General features: G+C 48.6%; 3 non-coding genes across 3 annotated transcripts in view; all 3 read left to right on the forward strand.

Moving 5' to 3' along the window:
* Window positions 1-575: 575 nt before the first annotated feature.
* On the forward strand, window positions 576-2498 carry LOC126877933 (small subunit ribosomal RNA). Its single transcript, XR_007695464.1, has one exon. It is a non-coding gene; the product is annotated as a small subunit ribosomal RNA (ribosomal RNA).
* Window positions 2499-5882: 3384 nt separating this feature from the next.
* Window positions 5883-6037, forward strand: LOC126877931 (5.8S ribosomal RNA). The gene has a single exon (XR_007695462.1). It is a non-coding gene; the product is annotated as a 5.8S ribosomal RNA (ribosomal RNA).
* A 1937-nt stretch (window positions 6038-7974) lies between these two features.
* LOC126877935 (large subunit ribosomal RNA) overlaps window positions 7975-8276 on the forward strand; it is a 4085-nt gene continuing 3783 nt past the window's right edge. The window contains exon 1 of the ribosomal RNA XR_007695466.1: window positions 7975-8276. This exon is cut by the window's right edge and continues 3783 nt beyond it. This is a non-coding gene — a ribosomal RNA (large subunit ribosomal RNA).

Consider the following 8276-nt stretch of genomic DNA (forward strand, 5'->3'; position numbering starts at 1 on the left):
TTAGATGCGTGTGTGCTTGTACTAACTGAGCATCGATTCATTCAAAAGAGTATAACCGTCTGCTTTCTATAAAAACTTCTGCTTTCGCAGAAGTATCCGATGAGGCGGTAGGAGCGTACTATCTTTGCGTAGTATGTCTTCTGCCGAAAATGTTCTACCGATTGAAAGAATATTCTTACGGTATGTCCAGCGCGACGCACTGGGATACGCGCTTGTTCGTTCAGCGTGAGGTGCGTATACGTGCTTTACCGCTAAGATATTCTAATAAGTCTTTTTACACGAAGACAGCATTATGGAAATGTTCCTTTAGAAGTACGATTCTAAACATTTTATATAAGACTATGAGAAAGAGAGAGAGAGAAGAGAGGAGGTGGAGTTGAGAATTACAAAGTGGCTGCGAGCGGCGTTCGAAGATTATTACTGAACTATGGGTGTATCTCGAACGTCGCTAGGAGATATATTTTATAGATATATCTATCTTAAGAACGAAAAGTCTCGTCGTACGGTGCTTACGTCCCACCTACGACACGAAGAGAACTTAAACGAAATTTATAAGAATTGTTATACGAATAAGATCCCTGGTTGATCCTGCCAGTAGTCATATGCTTGTCTCAAAGATTAAGCCATGCATGTCTCAGTACATGCCGCATTAAGGTGAAACCGCGAATGGCTCATTAAATCAGTTATGGTTTCTTAGATCATACCTACATTTACTTGGATAACTGTGGTAATTCTAGAGCTAATACATGCAAACAGATTCCGACCAGAGATGGTAGGAATGCTTTTATTAGATCAAAACCAATCGGTGGCGGATGGCTCGTCTGTCCGTCCATCGTTTGTTTTGGTGACTCTGAATAACTTTGTGCTGATCGCATGGTCATCTAGCACCGGCGACGCATCTTTCAAATGTCTGCCTTATCAACTGTCGATGGTAGGTTCTGCGCCTACCATGGTTGTAACGGGTAACGGGGAATCAGGGTTCGATTCCGGAGAGGGAGCCTGAGAAACAGCTACCACATCCAAGGAAGGCAGCAGGCGCGCAAATTACCCACTCCCGGCACGGGGAGGTAGTGACGAAAAATAACGATACGGGACTCATCCGAGGCCCCGTAATCGGAATGAGTACACTTTAAATCCTTTAACGAGGACCAATTGGAGGGCAAGTCTGGTGCCAGCAGCCGCGGTAATTCCAGCTCCAATAGCGTATATTAAAGTTGTTGCGGTTAAAAAGCTCGTAGTTGAATCTGTGTGTCACAGTGTCGGTTCACCGCTCGCGGTGTTTAACTGGCATTATGTGGTACGTCCTATCGGTGGGCTTAGCTCCTCGCGGGCGGTCCAACTAATATCCCATCGCGGTGCTCTTCACTGAGTGTCGAGGTGGGCCGATACGTTTACTTTGAACAAATTAGAGTGCTTAAAGCAGGCTACCTTCGCCTGAATACTGTGTGCATGGAATAATGGAATAGGACCTCGGTTCTATTTTGTTGGTTTTCGGAGCCCCGAGGTAATGATTAATAGGGACAGATGGGGGCATTCGTATTGCGACGTTAGAGGTGAAATTCTTGGATCGTCGCAAGACGGACAGAAGCGAAAGCATTTGCCAAAAATGTTTTCATTAATCAAGAACGAAAGTTAGAGGTTCGAAGGCGATCAGATACCGCCCTAGTTCTAACCATAAACGATGCCAGCCAGCGATCCGCCGAAGTTCCTCCGATGACTCGGCGGGCAGCTTCCGGGAAACCAAAGCTTTTGGGTTCCGGGGGAAGTATGGTTGCAAAGCTGAAACTTAAAGGAATTGACGGAAGGGCACCACCAGGAGTGGAGCCTGCGGCTTAATTTGACTCAACACGGGAAACCTCACCAGGCCCGGACACCGGAAGGATTGACAGATTGATAGCTCTTTCTTGATTCGGTGGGTGGTGGTGCATGGCCGTTCTTAGTTGGTGGAGCGATTTGTCTGGTTAATTCCGATAACGAACGAGACTCTAGCCTGCTAAATAGACGTAACTTATGGTATCTCGAAGGCCCCCGGCTTCGGTCGGTGGGTTTTTACTACCAACGTACAAACAAATCTTCTTAGAGGAACAGGCGGCTTCTAGCCGCACGAGATTGAGCAATAACAGGTCTGTGATGCCCTTAGATGTTCTGGGCCGCACGCGCGCTACACTGAAGGAATCAGCGTGTTTTCCCTGGCCGAAAGGCCCGGGTAACCCGCTGAACCTCCTTCGTGCTAGGGATTGGGGCTTGCAATTATTCCCCATGAACGAGGAATTCCCAGTAAGCGCGAGTCATAAGCTCGCGTTGATTACGTCCCTGCCCTTTGTACACACCGCCCGTCGCTACTACCGATTGAATGATTTAGTGAGGTCTTCGGACTGGTGCGCGGCCAATGTGATAAGCATTGCCGATGTTACCGGGAAGATGACCAAACTTGATCATTTAGAGGAAGTAAAAGTCGTAACAAGGTTTCCGTAGGTGAACCTGCGGAAGGATCATTAACGATACGATACCAAAAGAATTTGACTTGAACACATATAAAAACTATGAAATATATATCACAATGGTCGGTAAGGAGCCGTACTCCTCCTGTATCGACGAAAGTATATACGACGTATTAACAAGCTATATACTTTAACAAACGAAAACGCCAGGGAGCTTGGCAACCTCCGTTGGCACGAATAGAAATATTCTTAAGGAGGAGACGACCCTCCAGCTACGGAATTATACGAAGAGAAGGTGGCACTCTCTCTCGATCATCGGGATGAAGAGATATATATATACAAGTATAAAAACGAAATGCGAATGAAACTTATTCGAGGCGCCTGCGTGAGGTCGTAAACAGAAAGACCCGCCGTCTCCGAATAAAACATATAACATATAATATATATATATATGAAATTCTAATAAAAGGGAACTCTAGCTTCGAAAGAGCCAACAAAAGTTAAGGCTCGATATCAAACGAAAAAATTACGATGGAAACCAGGTGTAAAGAGAAATGCAGTCGTGGCGCCTGCGAGAGGCCGTACACAGAAAGACCCGCCGTCACGATCTCGTATTTCGTATTTGCATCGTGGAAACCGTACAAACGAAATATAAAAGTCCATGCAAACTAATAAGAAAATCTCTAAAGTGCCTCGTGTCGGAGTGATCATGCTCGCCTATTCTCTTCTATGTTTCGTGGTCTGTGTTGCGTTTGTTCTCCTCCTAGCAACGGGACATATCGAAGACTCCTCTTTGGGATCGAACGAAGCGTCTAGAACGAGTCGACGAGAGCGAAAGAACTTGTAGCGAGTCGCGCAGAGCGAAAGGATACCGATATACATCTTCGAAGGTTCTCTTCGAAGATCCATGGATACCTTCTGCGTCGACTTCTCTCGTCTCTTTCATCGAAACTCTCGTCGTTCTCGAAACGTGCTTCCTACCCAAAGGGCGTGTGCTCTTCGTATGTCGTTTCGTTCGAAATAACGAAACCACGTGTAACATACTCGTGGATCGGGTAACCTAGAACGAAGACGCATCGCGTGGATGTTGGCCCGCTATGCGACGATGACCGATGATGATGATGATGATGATGATGATGATATGATGATGATGTCGATGTCGACGACGACGACGATGAAGACGATGTGTAGCAACGATTCGTAACTAGTCTAGCCGAAGTTCGTTCAGAGGGGAACGCCGCCGGCTTCGAAGCCTCGATGTCGTGAGTCGGACACCCGTGCCGTCGCTAGAGTTTTTCAAACTCTGCTTCTGGATATTGGGACGAAAGACCGCTCGAGGACGACGACAGCCGTGCGTGCGTATCCCATCGAATTTTTTTTACACCACCTGAACGAGACTAAAGTTTCGTCTAGTTGATCGTCTACCGTCGCATAATGTATATTATATACCGTTCAGAGGGGACCGGCTGTCTATCCTCGTTGTCGTGAGTCGGACACACCGTGCCGTCGCTAGAGTTTTTCAAACTCTGCTTCTGGATATCGGGACGAAAGACCGCGCGAGGACGACGGATGCGAGTCCCATCGAATTTTTGACTTACACACTACCTGAACGAGACTTAAAGTTTCATATTATATACCGTTCAGAGGGGACCGGCTGTCTATCCTCGTTGTCGTGAGTCGGACACCCGTGCCGTCGCTAGAGTTTTTCAAACTCTGCTTCTGGATATCGGGACGAAAGACCGCGCGAGGACGACGGATGCGACCATCGAATTTTTGACTTACACACTACCTGAACGAGACTTAAAGTTTCATATAATATACCGTTCAGAGGGGACCGGCTGTCTTTCCTCGTTGTCGTGAGTCGGACACCCGTGCCGTCGCTAGAGTTTTTCAAACTCTGCTTCTGGATATCGGGACGAAAGACCGCGCGAGGACGACGGATGCGAGTCCCATCGAATTTTTTATTTACACACTACCTGAACGAGACTTAAAGTTTCATCCAGTTTGTCGTCTATCATCGCATATATAATATACCGTTCAGAGGGGACCGGCTGTCTATCCTCGTTGTCGTGAGTCGGACACCCGTGCCGTCGCTAGAGTTTTTCAAACTCTGCTTCTGGATATCGGGACGAAAGACCGCGCGAGGACGACGGATGCGAGTCCCATCGAATTTTTGACTTACACACTACCTGAACGAGACTTAAAGTTTCATATAATATACCGTTCAGAGGGGACCGGCTGTCTTTCCTCGTTGTCGTGAGTCGGACACCCGTGCCGTCGCTAGAGTTTTTCAAACTCTGCTTCTGGATATCGGGACGAAAGACCGCGCGAGGACGACGGATGCGAGTCCCATCGAATTTTTGATTTACACACTACCTGAACGAGACTTAAAGTTTCATCCAGTTTGTCGTCTATCATCTCATATATAATATACCGTTCAGAGGGGACCGGCTGTCTATCCTCGTTGTCGTGAGTCGGACACCCGTGCCGTCGCTAGAGTTTTTCAAACTCTGCTTCTGGATGTTGGGACGAAAGACCGCGCGAGGACGATGGATGCGTGTCCCATCGAATTTTTGATTTACAAGACACACACTACCTGAACGAGACTAAAGTTTCATCGAGTTTATCATCGCATAACCCGTTCGGAGGGGACCGGCTGTCTATCCTCGTTGTCGTGAGTCGGACACCCGTGCCGTCGCTAGAGTTTTTCAAACTCTGCTTCTGGATATCGGGACGAAAGACCGCGCGAGGACGATGGCTGCGAGTCCCATCGAATTTTTGTTTTTTTTTTTTTTTTTAAAGAAAAAACACCACCCGAACGGAGATGTGTTCTATCTTTCGTCGATTTTTCATGCTTTCAGTCGGTCGCGTGGTCGCCATCCGTTCGGAGGGGATCGCCGGCTTCGAAACCTCGATGTCGTGAGTCGGACACCCGTGCCGTCGCTAGAGTTTTTCAAACTCTGCTTCTGGATATTGGGACGAAAGACCGCTCGAGGCGGACGGCCGCGCGAATCCCATCGAATCTTTACTATCACCCGAACGATGGAGAGATGCACGCGCGCTGTTTCTTGAATAATTGGACGAGAGAGTAGAATCAAACACATATATAACATGGGCTAGCCACCGTGCTTACTCGTTCGCGAGATCGTGTGCTGTACAGAGGATTCAGAATCGGGTGTATATATCCCCGTCGTTTCCTGACGAACGGAGCTTCGATCTCGATGGTTGTTATATATCATAATGTACTTTACGCCCGGCCGGCGAACGCGCGTATCTTCGCGCGTTCGTCGTTTTCTTTTTTTTTCGAACGTTTTTGTGTCGTCAATCCTATGGCGACTTCTGCGCGTTCGATTCCCGTTGGTCGAACGTGACGGAACTCGGCTTCGCTAGAACCGAGAAGAGTACATTTGAGTATTGAACTGTTGTAAATTTATAAAAGATTACCCTGAACGGTGGATCACTTGGCTCGTGGGTCGATGAAGAACGCAGCTAATTGCGCGTCAACGTGTGAACTGCAGGACACATGAACATCGACATTTCGAACGCACATTGCGGTCCACGGATACAATTCCTGGACCACGCCTGGCTGAGGGTTGCTCACGTAAACCTAAGACTGCTTGCGTTGCGTATCGTTACTCTCCGTATCTGTCTCTCTCTGTCCCTTCTTGCCTTAACAACCCGCCGTCGTTCTTCTTTATATAAGAGAACGTTTCAGAGTCGGACGAAGGTACAAGAACGAGGATACGAATAAGAGCGGACGGAGAGAACATACGCGACGTACGAGCGATTGTTGGACGCTCGTCGGCGTTCGTCGCGGTCGTGCAGAGACCGTGCAAGTCGTACGCATGCTCGATATATAATCTATCGTGTTCACGGGAGACTACGAAACTCTACCTCTGTCTCTCTCTGTCCCTTCTTGCCTTGACAACCCGCCGTCGTTCTTCTTAAAAATTATAAGAGAACGTTTCAGAGTCGGACGAAGGTATACGAAGGGATACGAATAAGAGCGGAGAGAACCGGTCACGGACCTGCGTGAGTGCTCGCGGCGTCGTGAGTCGTCCTTACGAGGGCGACCGCCCGCTTATGCACCGCTTCGTGTATCGGTTATCGAACGTATATACTCGTAGTGTTCTCCTCGTGACCGATTTTTTTTTCATATCAGGCGATATATGCTACGTTTGCCGGTGTTCGACGCACGAAGGTCCGCGCCCCCGACGTCGTCTTAAAAGAATATTATATTTGGCGAGACTGAGAGAGAAAGCAAATATGGGAACTCGGTCGAGAGAGGAGAGAAGAGAGAACCAAAAAAAAAACCTAAACTCGATGGCGTGCGAAACTTTGCCATAATCTACCGTCTTTTCTTAAGACTCTCGTACAGCCCCAGGGATCGAATGCCCACTCCGTCTCTTCGCGAAAGCGACTGACAACAACGAGGACCGTCGCATCGATGGGTCGTCGTTGCGTTTTACACGCTCTGTGCTTTTTTACAAGCCCCGAAAGTATCAGCCGTAGATCCGGGAACGCACACGCGAGATTTCTTCGAGCGCTCTGACGACTTAGGGAGGTATGATCCCCAGCGTCGCGCGGAGATCGGAGAGTACACGTACTCGTATCGGGACGAATTTTCCCCGTCGTCGTGTATCTCTCTGCCCGCGCGCCTGGCTCCCGAAAAGCCACGTTCGTCGGAAATCTTACATATTATATATGTAACGCGTGTGCGAACTAGCGTGTGTCTAAGATCGGCTATACACGGGTGCTGCTGTAACTACAAGCTCGAGGTGTTTTCCGCAGCGTTTCTGTACCCGAGGAAGATGCGCATGTGAGTCCGTTACGAAGTTGTTCGTACGGTCGTCGTCGTCGGAGAGATCGTAGACGAGGAAGAAGACGATCCCCTTTGGCGAGGCTCGAGAAAAAAACTTTGAGAGAGACGAGGTATACACGCGCGTACGACTATGTCGTGCGCGCGTGTGATTTTTTTTTTATGGCAATTCGACGCTTCGAGAATAGAGAAAAGAGAGTGTTGGTCATCCCATGCCTCTTCGTCGTCTATCGCTGGACCGCGCATCCTAACGTCGCGCCGGTCGTCCAGTCCCCGAACACACACACCCACCCGACGGTACGTCTCGCTCGCTTTTTCACTTGCGTGAGTTCCCGTACCGGGAACCGCTGGAATCGTCGAGAGAAGAGAAACGGCTGTAGGAGAAAAAGAGGACGGACGTTAAAAACCGGACGATCGTTACACGGATGTCTTGCGTGAGTCTTAGCTCGAACATGATACGACGAACGAAGTTTGGCACTTTGGCGAGATGCATAAAACGCTCGTACATACATACATACATATATATTGTATATCGAATAGAGAGTGTTCTCCTTCTATTCGAATTTTTTTTCTCTTTGAGGCGATTTTCGCACAGAGAAATACACACACACACACCACCTTCTCTCGCACCGAATCTTTCCGAGCTTTCGTTTTCTACGAGTCTACGCAAAACACGACACGAACGAATTTTCGTTTCGCGTCGTGACGTTGAAGCGACCTCAGAGTAGGCGAGATCACCCGCTGAATTTAAGCATATTACTAAGCGGAGGAAAAGAAACTAACAAGGATTTCCTTAGTAGCGGCGAGCGAACAGGAATTAGCCCAGCACTGAATCCCGCGGTTCCGCCGTTGGGAAATGTAGTGTTCGGGAGGATCCGATTGACCCGAGACGTCGAACCGCGTCCAAGTCCATCTTGAATGGGGCCATGTACCCACAGAGGGTGCCAGGCCCGTAGCGACCGGAACGCGTCCCGGGAGGATCTCTCCTTAGAGTCGGGTTGCTTGAGAGTGCAGCC

The sequence above is a fragment of the Bombus huntii genome, unplaced genomic scaffold (assembly GCF_024542735.1).
Source record: "Bombus huntii isolate Logan2020A unplaced genomic scaffold, iyBomHunt1.1 ctg00000295.1, whole genome shotgun sequence".
NCBI classification, from domain to species: Eukaryota; Metazoa; Arthropoda; class Insecta; order Hymenoptera; family Apidae; genus Bombus; species Bombus huntii.